Source organism: Taeniopygia guttata, chromosome 9 (genome assembly GCF_048771995.1).
Source record: "Taeniopygia guttata chromosome 9, bTaeGut7.mat, whole genome shotgun sequence".
Taxonomy (NCBI): domain Eukaryota; kingdom Metazoa; phylum Chordata; class Aves; order Passeriformes; family Estrildidae; genus Taeniopygia; species Taeniopygia guttata.
In genome coordinates, this window is record NC_133034.1 from 20798528 (window position 1) to 20816135 (window position 17608).

A 17608-nucleotide genomic window follows, 5' to 3' on the forward strand; every position below is an offset into this window, starting at 1 on the left:
TTTATTATTTTAATGACAGGTAAAACCTTTTTGGTTAAAAACCAGGGTGGTCCATCAATCTTCCAACAAGAAATGCCCTTCACTTTCCATGTCAGCCAGAAATGCTGCAATGTTTTCTGCACTGCAATCACTGAGTGGCTGACAAACAATTTCCCACAGCCAAGGTTTCTGAACCACCAGACCACAAAATCTCTCTAGAACTGCTGTGTACACTCAGCCTATCAGGATGTTGCACATCCTTCATTAAAAGGACCACAGAACCACATGAAAACAACAGAGGGTTTCCCCTTGCACTGCAAGCCTAGGGCAGGAATTTCCACACACCAGTGATACATTCCAGTTGTTGAAGAATGGTCTATTTTAAATAAGTGACAGTGTGACAATGCTCTGCAAATGTTCTACCAAGGTTTACCCTGTAATATTAAAATGATTGTGCAGATTGTACTGGAGGATATTAAATGCTGCTCCAGTTCACTAATGGTTTTCACACCTTAGGTTCCAGTAATGTGCCTTGGTCATTTCACAGGACACAGCTTATATTAAATCTTGTGTACTTGCCTGCAATAAGGCTCACAATCCTTTAACCTCAAAAATAGGCAACATAATCTCTTTTAACACTATTATGTAAAAATCATCACATAAACACTAGCAAGAATGCTCCAGAACAAACTCAGGCAAGTTCTAATTTTCCTGTTTTCAATTTTTTCACCAACCTCACTCCACTGTCAGTTTTCATGTCACACTGACTTCATGACTGTCACAGAGTATAGCATAAATGTCGCATTTCATTACAGTGGAAAAAATTTGTGTGCCCAGTCTTAAGCAAACAAGCAGGGAACATGACTTACTTTTGATATGAAGAGATGATAACTTTGAGTTTTAAAACTGTACTTGGTGTTTCCATGATCTTCACTTCCCATGAGAAAAGTAGAAAATCCTCATCTGCAAATTGCTAAAAATAATCAGTTGCAAGATGTGACCTTGGATAAAGCAATGTTAAATTGGCCAGCAAATTTTTTGGAGGCATCACTGTTATTAACTTGCAATTTTTTCATTTCAGTCTGCCAGTGATGCTTGGCAGGTTATAATTTTTCATTTTCTCACTTGGCTGATGCTCACTCAAGTAGAGATTATGGAGATAGTGGTGGAGAATTTTTACAAATATTTTTCCCCTTTCTTTCAGTCATAGCAGGAATCAAACACAAACTGTCTCTGTGAGGTGGGTTACCCCTGTAACAGGACTACTGACAAAGATCCTGTCAGTATTCCAATGGCAGGAACAGTTCTGCCTTTTTTTGCAACTCGTGGGATCTCCAGTGCATTAATGGCCAGCTGGACAACTGCAGCTGTTCAGTGCATTCCCACCAGGAATGTTCTGGCCCAACTTCACTTCTGCTTTAATAGTTAATATACAAGAGAAGTTCAAAGCTCTAGTGAATTGGTATTTTCCCTTGAGGTCACTGCTCCTTCAATTTTTATTTTTTTTTAAACCACTGATCCCTTTCTACTAAGAGTATTCCCCACTCATGACTAAGTTTCTTTGCCTCCACATCACCTTCCCACTCTCTCATCATTTTTTTGCCACTGATTTAATGCATAAAAATTGTAATGAACAGCTCCTCCCAGTGATCATCCTGGAACAACACTTCCTATTTCTTAAGTGTGTTTGTTGTTTTTTTTTTTTTTTTCCTTTTTCACTCCAAATATCCTCTGTTCACAAGGAAAATATCCAGAATACAAATATCTGACTGAACATAAACAGATCCAAAAATGCGCTATTAAGTTGTTCCGCCTTTGGTGGTGAACCAAACGCATCCTCCTGCCAGAAGATCCATTTTGTGACAATTCTCTGACTAAAAATACCTGTCCCCCCAGCAACTCTGATCCAGGAATTGTACATGACATGCTGTGAATATTTGCAGCGCTCTCCTCATTATCAGGAAAGATTTTTCTATTACTATTCTCCTAGTCAAGAGTTTGTGCAGGAAGGGAACAGCAAGGGGAGGTCGAAGAACACATCAAAGAAGCATCAGTCACCACACAAGGCATCATCATCCATCAGAAACCACAGTGCAAGCAAAGCTGGAGACACTCCGAGGTTTTTACTACTGGATACAGCCCAAATGGTATTAAAAGAGTCTGACAAAACATGCCATTGCCTTCCTAATTATCCATTTTTAGCCATCCTACTCAAGCCATGCATATTCAATACAAAGAAGTAATCACTGACCTGAGTGCATAGAGAAACAAGCTCACATTTATTTATCTTGCCTTTCTCTTTTGTAACTTTTCAAGCATTTTCAAGTATTTTTTATCCTAGCAGCAAGACTGTCATTGAAAATAAGCTTCATCATTCAGTCAAAGAGATTAAAATTTTGGCTGATAAGTAGAGTGACATAGTAAGGTTTCTAAAGTCTTATGACTCTATAAAACTATTAACTCAGATCTAATTCACTGCTTTTTATTTCATTTTCTGAAACATTTTTAGAAAGACAGCATAATATCACTCATTTTATAGGCAGGCAACTGAAAGCACAAGAAAGAAAAGTAGCATTGGATAAGGCTGTACAGGGGAACAGTGGCTGTATTTTAATAGTGATCAAGTCTTCAAAATCAAAGTCCATTCCCACTTGTGTTCAGATATTCATATTCTAGATATTCTCCTTGGTAACAGAAAATATTTAAGTAAAAATTAACAATAAAAACAATAATTAAAAAACAAACTCCAAATAACAAAAAAACTTCCATTCTTCAAGCGAGACAATTTCCCTTCCGTTCATGACTACATTTCCAGCAACCACACAGTCCAGAGAACAACAGCTAATGTTCAGGAGCTCCCCAAGAGCCTATTCCCAGCTTTGACAGAGCTCCTAGTTTTGTGATTCCTGGCTTACAACCCGTGGAAAGTCGATTTTAACATCTGCTGCTCCATTAACACATGGAGCAACACCATGAAATCAGCAGAGAGCACAGGGAACTCCATCCTCAGGGCATCCAGCAGCCTCCTGGGAAGCTGCAGCAGGTAAGGAATTCAGCTGCACAGCATCCATCCTGCCCACTTCATGGATGTGCAGTGCTGCTCTCACCATACAGAGTTTGCAGAACTATAGAACATCCACTCAGATAAAATTATGATCCTAATAAAATATTTTTTCTCAATTACCTTGGAACTAGGTTGGAGAATATATATTTCAGTAATATACAGATATGCTGTTATAAGTTGCTTTTTAAGCAGGGTTATCTGAGGTTTGGGTTTTACATTTTTTCACTCACCTCTCAAACTGGACTTGTTCCATAAGCTGATTAACACTAATTTAGCTCTGTTAGTGACCACTCGTGCCAGTCAAAGCATATCATGTGATGCAGGGACAACACAAAACAAAAAAGGACACAATTGAGTTGTAGTAGTCAAGGCCTCATTTCTCAACACAACACTGCAAAATGCTCAAGTCATTCTACATATTTCTTTCCACCAAATTAATTCTCTTAAAAACGACAAAATTTGCATCAAGTCTGACCTCAGGTCCACTGAAGTCCAACAGCTGACACGTCTGGGACAGACATGAATTACAGCTGTAAGCAGCTACAGCTCCCTGACAACCTCTGCTAGTTAAAATGAAACAACATTTGATGTAGTACTAGGAGCTGAATTTTAGAAAAAAACAGCCTTGATTCTTTATGCACCTGCCTAAAGCTAATAAACTCATGCATAGATCAGGAAAAATCAAATTCAAATAAACTATTCATGAGTCTTTGTTACTTATACATTAGGAATCCAATAAAGAAAGCTACTCTGGAAGCAAAGAATGCCATATAAATGTGCTCCAGCTTCATTTGCTAGAATTTTTTTAACCATATCCCACCCCTGCTTTGCCCTGTGGTAACATGTTTCAATAACTCAGACTTTTCTTAGATACCCACTGTTGTACAACAATCTATTTTGCATATGATATTCTATTTGTGTAACAAGACAACAAAGAACCCACTTTCTCCTCCTCAGAGCATCTTTTACTATTAAATAAAAAGATTTATTTGATGTCTGCTGATGCAGGACAACACAAGTTTTGTGCTGTCACATCAGTGTGGCAGTCTCACTGCAAGAATCCAAACACAGCTCTCAGGTCACCCTAAATGCACAAGGGATCCGTGGAAAGGGCCCTGCACGTGTGAGAACTGGGGCTGCTCCCATCAGCTCTTGACTTTCAACCAGCAAAAGTCAGCCCAGCCTGTTAAAGCACTAAGTGGACAACCCCGACTATTCCAGATTTTGTTTCAGCCATTTGTGTAGGATTTACTGAGTTTGCCAGTGACTGCAGATCTTTATTCATGACAAAAACTAATTATCTCCTCACAAAGAAGTGAAGTCTGTGAGATTTCAGCAAATATTCTTCATTAATTTGTTGAATTAGCAGAAGAAAGCATATAATCACCAATATTAATGCTTTGCTGAGCAAGAGCCCTGATTTAAGCACTGGGTGGTCATCTGTAAATCCAGAGATCTAAATTTCATTGTCCCCAAATTAGCTTGATTAAAGCAGTCACTAAAAAAGCCAAGCACCTCAGATATCTCTGGGGCTTTTTGGATCAGTACATGCTCCAGGTAAAGTCTTTTATTTTGCCCAATACACCCACACATCCCCACCCTGGAAAATGGGGCTTAAAACAATGTCATAAGAAGCCTGAATAAAAGAAACAAAGGTTAGTGCCTGGGAATGAGGCATAAATATTGCCTAGAAAGACACTAAGCTATTAATGAAAACAATTTCAGTGTGTATTTTAGTAGTAGGGTATTTAAAACAAATTTCCAATATTAATCTAGAGATCATGAAGGTAAAACCAATCTTAGAAAAAAAATGTGTTAGAAAACACATTTTCCAACAGTTTAGCTTCATTACATTGATTGCAAAATCCTGAGTATTTTAGGCTGTGTTTATTTATTTTGTTCAAGTCTAACCTGCTGTCCAGTCCACCTCACACAGCCAAGTGAGAACATAAACACAAGCACTACAAAAATGCTAATCCTTCAAAAATGTCCCCTGGAAAAGGTCTAGAAATCTTTCATCTTAACAGAATCTTAGATAAACACTGAATCCCTCTTTACTTCATATTGGTGTTCTTACTACAAAGCCCTGATAAACCACACTCAGTACTGAGTCTGCACAAAGTACTCCTGATTAAAATATTTTTCATTGGCCTTTCCTTTTAATTTTTAACCTGCTGCAATAACTAACAAATACAGCAGAGAGCTCTGCAGAATCTGATTAGTATGCCAGGGTTAAAAAATGTTCTGGAACAGAAATCACACACACTGGCCTGTATGTTATAGTCAGTGCCTACAGACTAGCAGAAATTAGGTTTTAAGCAAAGCCTAGATTGAAAAAAGATTACCAGGAAAGACTGAGGTAATATTTATATTAGCTTCTGTACATTCAGGAGCTTCTGGGTACACACAGAATGTCCCTAGGAGGCTCCTATATCTAGATTTCCATCAGTGAATAATTATTCAGGTTTAATCCATTTTCAGATTGCTTTTTATTTGAGAAGTATCTACCCAAGTTTCCACTCAATATCACAAAAAGGGTCAGTGTGCACTTTAAGGCAGTTTGTGAAGCACATCTCAAATCACTGAAAGGCAATTTCCTCTACATAGTTTCAAAGAAAATTCTGTTCTTTTGCCATGCCACTTTTCCTCACAAACCAGTATAACTTAGTGTCAGCCAGCAGTCAGTCATTTAAACAGAGCTACATTCACATAGCAGGTAAGAACTCTGCACGTTGCACAAGATAATTGAGTAAAAGTTTCTACATGGAATTCCTCCAAGGCAAGAGATAAACAATAAATGGATTAATAGTCCCTACAGAGCACTGTAATAATAATCTTTGAAGTTTTTCTACAGCTCTTAGTTAATTTATTCTAGAACCAACAGTGTAAATGCAAGCCTCTAACAGATAAAAATCAAATTCCTACTAAAGTAGTTTAAGATATAAGTATCTTGACAGTTTCCCTTTAAATCATATTTATTTCAATCCTGGAAAACCAAATTACTTTGATATATCTCTTACACTGACACTTTTATGCCTTCTCAGGACATCAGGGATATTCAGATTTTTGAACTAGTACTTAAAAAAAATATGCAGTAAAGGTCAAGAAAAAAATTTTTTTTCTTTTTTTTTTTGGTAACACTTCTATCTCATCTTTCTAGGAAGCGTCATTACTTAACTCCTTTCAACCAGAACAAAGAAAAAGAAATGTTTCCATTAAACACAGAAGGAATTTGACTTCAAAACTGAATCACACAGAGTATCTGCTAGAAAAAGGAAAAAATTACTTAGGCTTTGCCACTTAAGAGATTATAGATCTAGAAAGATATTTTATTCTTACTATAAGGGGAAAAATCAAATAAGAAAAACAAAGAGCAGAAAGTAGTCCTTATACACCAGTACTTTTTTCCAAAAACACACTCTTGTTTCTCACAAGATAAAGTTTTTTCAAGTTTCTCATCTATGCTTGGATGAGCAAAATACAACAAACAACAAAAAAATCTGCCTTAGGAAGTAACAACAAGAGCAAGTATTTTACTCACAACAATTCAACTCTAATTTGATATTTACTAATGCTTTTTCTATTCAAGCATGGGGACACGAGTCTTCTAGTGGAAGGAAGGCTGGAGAACACCAGAGAATTTCAGCCCACCCTTCCGAGTCCCTCTGCTCTGGCACTCACAGACAACTCCAGCAAGCCCCGATCTATCAGCAGCCAGAAACAAGCACCTTTCAGTCCCAGAGTGTGAAAGAGAAAACCAAAACCTTTTTCAAAAGGGAGACCGTCTCAGGTTACTGGCACATAGCTTGAAATAACAATTCCATAATTCTTCAAACTTGCTATTTCCTAAGAAATGCACACTTCCTTTAATACACCTCAGATCCCTCTTAGAACAGGCACTCAGAAAATTTCCTATAAATATTCTCTGCAGCCTTTCTGGAAACTATTTACAAACTCAGAGGCCACAAGCCTAGCTGATCAAGATTGTACATATATAAATAAACTCTTTATTGTCTATGCCCATCAGTGTATAACTGCTACATATACGAAAACAAGTATTTCATTTCAGTTCCCTGTACTCAGAAGTACACCGACAATTCTTATGTGCAAGAACCACCTTTCCAATACTCACAAGAATAAAGCAGCAGGATGCCCCATTTTACAAACAAAAAGGAAAAGCAAAGCAATAACTTTACCAAAAAAAAACCCAAACACACAAAACTAAAATTCCACACCTGTGCAACAGAAGCATCCTACTCTGGAACACATATTCCAGGAATATTTTTGTTGCTGGGACTTTCTGGTTCTGAACTGCTGGATCTTTGAATATTCATATAATTAAATAATTTTTTAAAAATACTTGGAATCTATTTTGGTTTATTGCTCCTACAGAGCAGACATGTTTTGCTCTAGAAAAACTGAAGCATTCTTAAGAACTGGTAAGATACTGAAACCCATGTAAAACACACAAGCAAAGTTAGTGAATTTACACTTTCAGAGTTAATCACCCACTCAGATTCAAAATCTACACTTAATTGCTGGCATACAAAACACACCAAGAATGAAGTGTGCATAGAGAATCACTTTTTGCTGTTGTGAACTATTAACAGTGCAGAAAAGCCAGCTAGACCACAGGGGAAATTAGAATTTATCCGCACACATACTTATGAAAAACAGCTGTTAGGAAACATAAGGGAAAAAAACCTTTTTTTACTAAGGATGAAAGCAAGAGAACACGTCCCGAAATAGTAATTTTCAAAGCATTACAAGTAGGTGGATGAAGCAAGTGAAAAGAAGCCACAACTTTGCAATCAAGAAAAGCTCTTTATTAAAACTGCATAGCCTAGTAATTGATCAGGATAGAGAAGTAATTTTTATTTCTCCCTGGAAGCACCACATTCTCCACAGCCTCCACATGTATTTTTTCCTACTATTTCCATGAAGACAAAAATCAAACCATCTGGCTTGTGCCAGACATATTTGCCCATGTTGTATTTGTTTTTCAGACAGCAGAAACTCATCAGGCATCTAACACATGTGATTAGCTGGTAGGAAAACAAGAATTCAATTTGACTTAAAAAATATTTTTGTATTTGTTCTCATTCCATCCCAGGAGAACACTGGATATTTCTGCATACTTCTCTGCAATTCAGAGAGGCTGAATAACCACTGGTTGAGCATGTTGAGCATATGCTCACACATCATCTCTAGGCCAACACTTTGGTCTGAAAACAAGACCAGGCTTCTCCCAGCATCTGCCTCTCTTGTGGAAGCACTTACATAAATAATACTGAATAGCCTTTATTCTCAGTTGATACAGTAAAAATATGCAGTAATGCAACATCTCACTAGTGAAATAAAAATTCCAGAGGCATGTTTCTGTCATCATGTAACTATCTTCCATGTCTAATCAAGACTTTTTGGTGTTTTCCCCCTTAATGCACGGCCGCAGTGGCTCTCTTAGAGAATGGGGCTGAGGGCACCACTTCTTTAATAGTTAAAGGCAGCAACAGCCTGATCAAGACACTATTTTCTTCCACAGGGTATTGTCAGAGTCCTCTAAATGAGTAAATCCAGTAATATTTTATTGGGCTTCCATAGCTCAGCCTCAGACAGAGGTAGAGCCAGAGGCACAGTACATTCCATTTTTGTACACAGTGACCCCCAAGGTTTCCTCCTCACAGGGAGCAGCTCCTTCAGGCAGCAGATGCTCTGCAGTGGCTCCCACAACTGCACTATCAACAGGGAGATTACAAAATTCTCTTAAGCCCCCAACATAATGCTTTATTTGTTGGAGATACAAGGTGTGTATCTACAGCAGTTCAGTATTTTTTGCTGCTCTTTAATTACATTTCAGATATTCATGAAAGACATTTTTTCTGTGCCAGAGCCCATACGGATTTGTTCGTACCAAAATAGTACTAAAACAAAATTATTTGAAGCAAATCACCACGAGGAAAATACGCTTCTTAACATGCCCAAATATTGTCATAAAAACCCCTAACAACTAAGCAAGGGAACAGTGAAAAATAACTAACTAATGTGGACAGCAAAACAACGTAAATCCCTGCCTTTAGTCTCACCCAGCGTGATGTTTGTGATTCATAGATGTAAATGTCTTGGAACACATTTGTAAAAAGTCATGTTTAATAATTTAATGTGTCAATGCAGCCTGCAGCACCCATCTAAAAGTTCCTCTGAGAATTCACTAACAAGTTCATTTTTTCTCACGACTGGCACGACCAGTGGATTTCAAATTTCATATTAAAAGACAAATAGGAAAATTCATCATCTGCCTACTGTTTTTCCCAGGGGATTTTGGATGACATTTAGTGCCAATGAGGCATCAAACTGACTGCAGAGAACCAGTTGTGGTGGTGGTGGTGGTGAGCTGTCCAAAGGTGCTGAAGGAGCTGACTTTTGTCACCAGGGGATTGTTCCCCAACAGCTTCCAGAACTGGAAGTCTGAAAACTGGAAGAGTCAAGTCTTAAAAGGCACAAATAAAGATGCAGAAACTCGAGATCATTCAGTGTCACCTCACTCAGAACCACTCTTGCCAAAGTACTGCACAAAATGAACTTTAGGCAAGCAACTCTTGCCTGCACTTGGGAACAATCCACAATATACAAATACAGTGACAAAGGGTCAGTGTAACTCCACATCTCTGCTGGCTCCAGAACACACTGACATTGGCTGTGACACAACCTGGGATGCTCCACAGGAGCTAAAACCACATTTCTCTCAGACAATCTGGAATAAAGCAGTAGTTTCAAAGTGTAAAACTTCCTCGAAGCCCCTCATACAAACACCATCTGCTCTTTTGCAAAAGGTATAACATTTGAAATAACATTCTTTTCTCTCCCTCTTAGTATATTCCATCATGAAAGAAAATTTTATTTATATAGAGAGCCCACAAAATGAAGTTCCACAAAAACAGGAACATATGGCCAAATAATTCTGAATAGCACTTAGCATATTCATCTGTAAAATAAGAACTATAATGGGCAGATAAATACACCCAAGTCTACTTGGAAATTGTCAGTATACACATGGTTTTCTGCAAATAATTAGCTTTTTTAAAAAATTTTTCAACCATCACTCTACATTAGTTTTATTGAAGTTAATCTTTTTAAACCACAAACTTGGCCCGTGACACCTTATATCACACATATTAATAGCCTAAGTCAGTGCATAAAGAGAAAAAAAATCTTATGTTTTATGAAATTTTTACCAGCATTGCAAAGACAAAGGTTGAAACAAATTTAGGTTATCTCTACCATTAACAGAAATATAAAGTAAAAAACACAGAACCTTTATAGAACTACTTGGAGCATAAAAATAAATGCCTAAATATAAAAATACAAGAATAACAATTTAAAAACAGTCCCGAAGGAAAGTATGATTTCACTTATGAATTACTTTCTGCTATTAGAAAGGAGAAAAACAATGCATGGTCAAACATCTGCCTTGCACACTCACTGCTGCAGGTTCTTCTGTAATTGCAGCTTTCAGAATCATACATCATCCAGCTATTTCTAAACTGTTAAATATTTGTAAGGAAGTGTGCAATCAAAGTAAGTGGCTTAGAATTTGTGGACTGAGCCCCAAAATCTCCACTTTTCCAGCCGTTTCTAACACTTACACTGAGCAATACAACGAACATCCAGCTCTCTCTTCAGCGTGTATCATGAAACTTTCTGGATACTTGCACATAATCCCTTGAGACAAGAAGCACAATCACCTTCAGACTCTCAAAAATCCTTCCAGCTGCAGACTTTTCCTGCTGTAATTTGCCGCAGTTTTATAACCAGCTGGTCCTCATCATATACATGATTTGGTTCACCAAACCCGCTCCCTAATCAATCCCCTGGTCATTGCTTCAGTATCCTCTGGGATTTAAGAAAAAAGTCTGGTTTCACTGAGTGATGTGCTCTAAGCTCGGCCCTTTCCATTTATTTTGACGATCTCGCATCATATCGAAGGCTGATTCCTGACATGCTCTCCATAAAGCTGAAGAGTTTATACAAGACAGGCATATCTTACTTGACTTGTGCTTCAGCTTGACTTTTGCTCATCCTGTCAAACTGTGTCAAAGGGAGGGTTTGCTATTTTGATGTTCAATTCTTTTATTTCTCCTCATGCTGCTGTCACAGTTTAACCCCCAGCGAGGGGGCTCAATCCAGCCCCACACTCCCCACTGTGAAAAGAGGGAGAGAATCAGAAAAGTGTGAAAACTTGTGGGCTGAGATAAAGCCAGTTTAACAGGTGAAGTAAAAGCTGTGCATGAAAGCAAAACCAAACATGGAATTTGTTCCCCACTTCCCATGGGCAGGCAGGTGTTCAGACAACCCCAGGAAAGCCTGGACCCATCACACCTAAAAACAACTTGGGGAAATAAGTGCCATCACTCCAAATGTCCCCTTTTCTGCTTCCCCAGCTTTATGCCGAGCACACCACCACTTAGTCTGGAATATTCCCAGGGTCACTGGGACCAGCTATCCCAACTCTGACCCTTGTGCATCCCCAGCCCCCTCACTGGTGGGGTGAGGAGCAGAAAAGGTCTTGGCTTTGTGCAAGCACTACTTAGTGCTAACCAAAACATCCCTTTATTATCAACACCATTTCCAGCACAAATCCAAAGCACAGCCCCATTCCAGCTACTAGGAAGAAAATTAACTCTATCCCCAGCAAAACCAGCACAGCTGTCTACAATTCCACTAAGCCTGAAAGCATTGACTGCTAAAGGCATGTAAAATTGAGCACAGGAAAAACCTCAGAAAATTCCTGCTGGCTCTTCACCACAGGAGATAATGCATTATAACACAGATTTCCCCCAAATCTCTGCAGGATCTACAAATCTCTCCTTGCAAACCCTCCAATAATTCCCACACACATACAGTATTGTTACCACCCTGTTGTATTCAGCAGTTTTCTATAGCAGCCCAAGCGTTCTCTTCTATGAAACTTACTCAATGACAGCAGGATTAAAAAAAAAAAAAATTCACCTTTCCTTCAGATTCTGAACTTCAACCACTTTAATTTCCACAGTACTTTCATGAAAACTTGTAAGGAATTTTAGCAACTGGCACATTAATTTAGTATTTTAAATGGCCAAGACCTCCTAATGCAGAAATTGAGTGTAATGACATCTTTGCATTGCTAAAGAATTGCTCATTAACCCAACTTTTCAACCTTCAGTACAGTTAAAACAAATTCTTGTTTTAGAGTTCTTCGTTTTGAGTGTTGGGACTCCATGATTTCCAGACATCTCTTCCAACTCTAACTATTGTGTGATTCATTGTTTCCAGGCATTTCAGGCATTTAAAAGTCTTCATTTATCCATCAGTTCTGTTCTAATTTCAACAGTCTCCTGGGCTAACCATATTTTATGATTTGTATTTCTATGTAGTTGCAAGTATTTAGATACAGAAAAAAATACTTTGATCATCTGCTGTGACTTGTATAGCACATGGACACATGCCCTCAATTAAGTTTTACTTAGGTACATCTTAAAGGAAGAATATCTAGTTGAATTAAAGTTTTCCTTTGATGAATATCCTACCATAATGTGCAATAAATTACCCCCTTGCTGAAGATGCAGTTCTTATTGCTACTGAAAATGTGTCTGGCTCATATTTTAGCCACAGGATCTTGATATCCCATCATTTTCTGCTTCATCACAGAATTTCTGTTAACAAGGCGCAGGCTTAAACACTGCAATTAAGTCACTCCCCTCCTTTCTCTTTGATTACATTTAACATATTGAGTTCTTAGAATTTCTCCCTCAGGAGCTATTTTCAGCCTTTATTCATTCTTAGAGCTCTTCTCTGAAGTCTCTTTGACTCTAACATCCTGCTTGAAGTATGAACACCCAAAGTTGACAGAAATTCTTGGCATGATCTCATAGTGCCAAACACAAAGACACGGTACATTTCCTGCCCAGTCATATAGAGATTGGGTCATACTGGAGCTTTTCCCAAGTTACCTCAAATTAATCTGTATTTACATGGAAAACAGTTAACTGAGAAGGTAAAACAAGCAATCCAGTGAAAACTGAAGAACAGACCCAACAATTCTACCAATTCAACTTCCCAGTGACTGTGGCATATATTCCCCTCCCTGCAGTTGTTTGGGAGACAAATCCCTCTGACTTTCAAGGAGGAAGCCCAAAAAAACTGTGGGACTGCTGAATCCTTTGGCTCTGGATAAAGGTGGAATGCTGTACTTAGTAGTGGATAGAGTTAACCAGCCTGAATTCAAAGCCAAGGCTTACTGAGGTCAACAACCCATGTCAATAATGTTCTATCATTGATTTTTAGCACAAGTAACAGGTCAGTAATAAATAACAGCATATTCACATTTTTATTCAGTACCAGTACAAAAACTACAAACACAGTTGCACAAGAAACCAGAAGAAGCAGTGTAGGTGAACCTTCATTTGACTACTCCTTGATTATGTTTTCAGATATGCAGTCTTGGTATTTTTTCCCTGCTAGATCCCAACTGACCAACAGATCCCACAGCAAGAAGATGGCTGAGAGAATACAACTGCTCTTCTGCACTCAGCCTGGGCTGTGACAGGTGTACTTGATTATCAGTTTTTTGGAACTATACAGGTATTGGAGGATGAACAGTGACCTTTGCTGCTTCCCTGCACAGCAGCATTAACCAGGCACACTGGCAGACTCAAGAGATGCTGTGATGCACACGTTGCTAAGTCTTTGAGAACACAGTGCATTGTTTTCAACTGCTGATAGAATCACAGAACCTCCTAGGTTGGAAAACGCCTCTAAGAACATGAGTCCAACCATTAACCCAGCACTAAACTGTGTCCCCAAGGGTCACATTTACACATCTTTTAAATCCTCCAGGGATGAGAATTCTACTAGTTTCCTGAGAAGATTGTTCCAATGCTCAACACAGCCTTTTTCTGTGAAGAATTTTTTACCAATATCCAATCTAACCCCCCCCCAGGCATAAGCAGTTTCCTCTCATCCTTCTGTTTGTTACTCAGGAGAAGAGACTGATCCTCACCTGGCCAGAAATTCTTTTCTCAGTCAGAACACTGAGTTACTTACTGGAGGCAATTTCCCCATCAGTATCTGCTCCGTATCCCACAGCTGCAAATAATGCCTGTTTCATAGCTGGATTAATTGCAAACCAAAGCATAATCTGCACAAAAATGCCAAAGAGGATCCCAGTCCTACTAAATTTTAATTTAAAGCCATCTATCAATGACGTCCTCATATTACATTGCATGCTCCTAATGAACTAATTTATAAATGTATTTATAATGCATGTGTCTAAACACCAAAGCAAACATCACAGGGGATGAGAGGGTTGGAAAAGAAGAAAATGAAACCAAACAAAATGAGAAAGCATAATACTTCCCAAGTAGAGTTTAGGCAGTTCTATACTCCAGGAATGCTGGCCTTGACAACAAAATTATGTTTAGAGTAGAAAATCCAGAGCCACTGAAAAAGTCTGAGGATTTAGAAATGTCTATTTGACAGATTACTATAATGAAGATCTACAGCACATGTTCCCTGGAGGATTACATGTGAATCACGAAGAACTTCTGAAAGAAATCTGTTTATTAAGGGGTAGATAAAGTACTTTGAAGGTCTATTTTTGTCTGGTTTGTATTCATACCCTGAGGTTATTTAAAAAGAAGGCAAAAATAATGCAGGTATGTACCACAGCAGTGACAGGCAAAGACTTCAGCTATGAAGATTAACAGAGCGGGAAGTCATATGATCCAGCCTGACTATGGGAGCTGCTACCAAAAAACTGCAGCTTGTGACATGCATGTGAACCATGAGCATCCTGCTATTAACTCAGACAATTCTGACTTTCTTCCCATTTAAACCTTATTTTCTGCTTCAGATAAACAACATGGACTCAACTCTTAAACGCAAAAAAACCCCATTTTCCATTATCACAAATAAAAGTACTGCTTCATCATTGAACAATGTGACCTGTTGGTATCATTTCAGCCAACATCTTCAGCAATGTAAAACTCTTATAATTTTAAGGATGAAAAAAAAAACACTCTACATTTAGACAGACACTAAAACCAAGATATAGCTGATGAAACTTGGGAAAAAAGTGTTTCTGTGGGATAGATTATTTTTTTAAAGAAAATATTGCGTTTGTAGCTCTAGAGTTTTCAATTTAAAAACTCCAGTGGGAAAAAAAACCCTGCTAAAGGTAAGCTACAAAAGATCACTCTTTGGCTTGCTTCAGGTGATTGACATTATTTAATCAGGTAGATTACCATACAGTTAAGACATGTACTGAGAATGTGATCCATGACCAAAATTCAGAAGAAACTTTTTAGTACTTTGATGATAGCAGTGATAAATGCTACATTATGGATGTACTGGGACTCATACAAGAGCTCTTTAGATTAAAATTCTAAAAATACATACAGTTATTTCTTGATATAAAGGACTGGCATAGTTACAGTTTCAGTCATCTAATGCTTTCCATATGCTAACCACTGAACAAATAAATTTGCCTGTAAATGCAAGAAATATGCACCAAGCAATAAATAAGCCAAGATGAAACAGGCTGTTCGTATCAGGGTTAAAAATCTAAATTCTTTATTTCTTCCCTGAATATTTCTGTCCTGATGACTCAGCAGCAATGCCGCAAGTTTCAGCTGAAGTCAGCGAGATGCCTCAGTGCTGTTTTGCAAGTGTCAACTCCATGCTCGTTACGGAGTTTGTTTTAATTACAATTTTGAGGCCATCTCAGTTACAGGAGACGAACACCTGCCGAAGTCATGGACGGAGAAACCAAGACACTGAGGATCACACAGAAGGGCGACAATGGCAATGCTGTCCTAAATGCTGTCCATTTTGAAACTTGTAAAATGTCCCGGTTGCGTTTCTGGTACCCTGAGCACACCCCAAATCCCGAGGGGAGCGCGTCCTGCCATCCTCCCGACAGCGCTCATGGCTCGCAGCAAGTTTTCCGCACACGACACAGCTCTCTGCGTTTTGGGGATTCTGTTTCAATATTTAACAAACACATCGCTCAGTTTCTAAACTCGGGCGAGACCACGCTCGTGTCCTGTTTCTCAGCGAGCAGAAAGCAAAGAGTAGAACACGGAGCGGGCGGTGGGAAGCAGGGATGGAGAGAGAGCGGGAGCTCCCGGGCTGTGCGGGACAGTCCACGGCGCATTGCCCTGCCCAAACCCACCTCCATCCAGCCCGGAGCCCCCGCGGGAGCCACCAAGGTCCGGCGGAGCAGCCGCGGATCCTTTTATTCCACCGAGTTCTGAGTTACTTTTAGAAAAAACAGCCACGCACGGAGCTGACCCCGCGCTGACAGCCGGGCTCATCCCGCCCGCGGGGTCGGGGTGAGGAGCCCGGGGGTCCCGCCCGCCCCTGGTCCGCCCGAGCCGGCGTTACCTGCGCTGCCCTGCGCGGTGCCCGGCGGTACCTGCGCTGCCCCCGGCGGTACCTGCGCTGCCCCCGGCGGTACCTGCTCTGCCCCCGGCGGTACCTGCGCTGCCCCCGGCGGTACCTGCTCTGCCCCCGGCGGTACCTGCGCTGCCCCCGGCGGTACCTGCGCTGCCCTGCGCGGTGCCCGGCTCGCACGGCCCGGCCCGGCCCGCCCAGGGAGTTTTCAGCAGCCGTAAAGCGGAGCGCGCCCGGCCCCGGCCGTGAGGGGCCACCCCGGGGAGCGCCCGCGGGGCCGCGCCGGAGCCGCCGAGCCCCGCCGGGACGGGACGGGACGGGACGGGACGGGACGGGACGGGACGGGACGGGAGTGGTTTGGTTTCACGGGAGCGCGGAGTGGTTTGGTTGTAAAAGAGCATCTTGTTACAACTCTAGTGCCGCTGGCAGGGACAGCTTCCACGGGAGCGGGGTGCGCACAGCTCTGTCCAGCCCTGAGCGCTGCCAGGGATGGGGCGGCCGCGGCTTCTCTGCGCAGCCTGTGCCGGGTATCGCCGAACGAGGGAAGAGTTTATTTCATGTGTCTAATCTAAGTCTACCCCCTCTGCACCGACAGCTATTCTCCATCGTATCATTCCATCCCTAATCAAAAGCTTCTCTCCAGCCCTCTGTTAACCCCTTTAACCAGGAGGGGCTTTGACGTTTCCTTGGAGTTTTCTCATCTCCAGGCTGAACAGCCCAAACTCTCTCAGCCTTTTGTACCGTCTGACAGATACCGGTGGTGCTCAAGCCTTGTTTTGCATCTTTTGTGGGGGGATAATTTCTGATGTGCAGCTTTTTGTGCCTGTATAAGTCACAGCCCCGGAGCTGAGGGGAACTGAGCGCTCCCTGGCCAGGCAGGATCCGCGCCCAGAATGGATCTCTGTGGATGGGTTATCTATCCCCGCGGATCCCCAACATCCCAGCGCCGCGGGCACACCCGAAACTAAACCCATGAGCATCCAGCCACACCACAACTCAGTTTTGTAGGTGTCTGGACTGCCGCAATTACACTGCTCTCACAAAGCCAAACTTTGATCTTGAATGCACCGCCTTTACAATACTGCCTCCTTATTAAACAAATTTCCCCGACCCAGATTAATGACTTTATTTTGCTTG

At 40.5% G+C, this 17608-nt stretch overlaps 1 protein-coding gene across 4 annotated transcripts in view; it reads right to left on the minus strand.

Annotated features, from left to right (window-relative positions):
- Positions 1–16670, minus strand: part of NAALADL2 (N-acetylated alpha-linked acidic dipeptidase like 2) — a 412338-nt gene extending 395668 nt beyond the window's left edge. For 2 of the 4 annotated variants that reach the window (XM_072933146.1, XM_072933151.1), the window contains exon 1: positions 16463–16542. The gene's annotated coding sequence lies outside the window, so the exon portion shown is untranslated. Of the gene's footprint in view, positions 1–16462; positions 16543–16598 lie in introns of those variants that run through there. The other 2 variants (XM_072933148.1, XM_072933147.1) reach the window with 2 other exon arrangements.
- Positions 16671–17608: the final 938 nt, after the last annotated feature.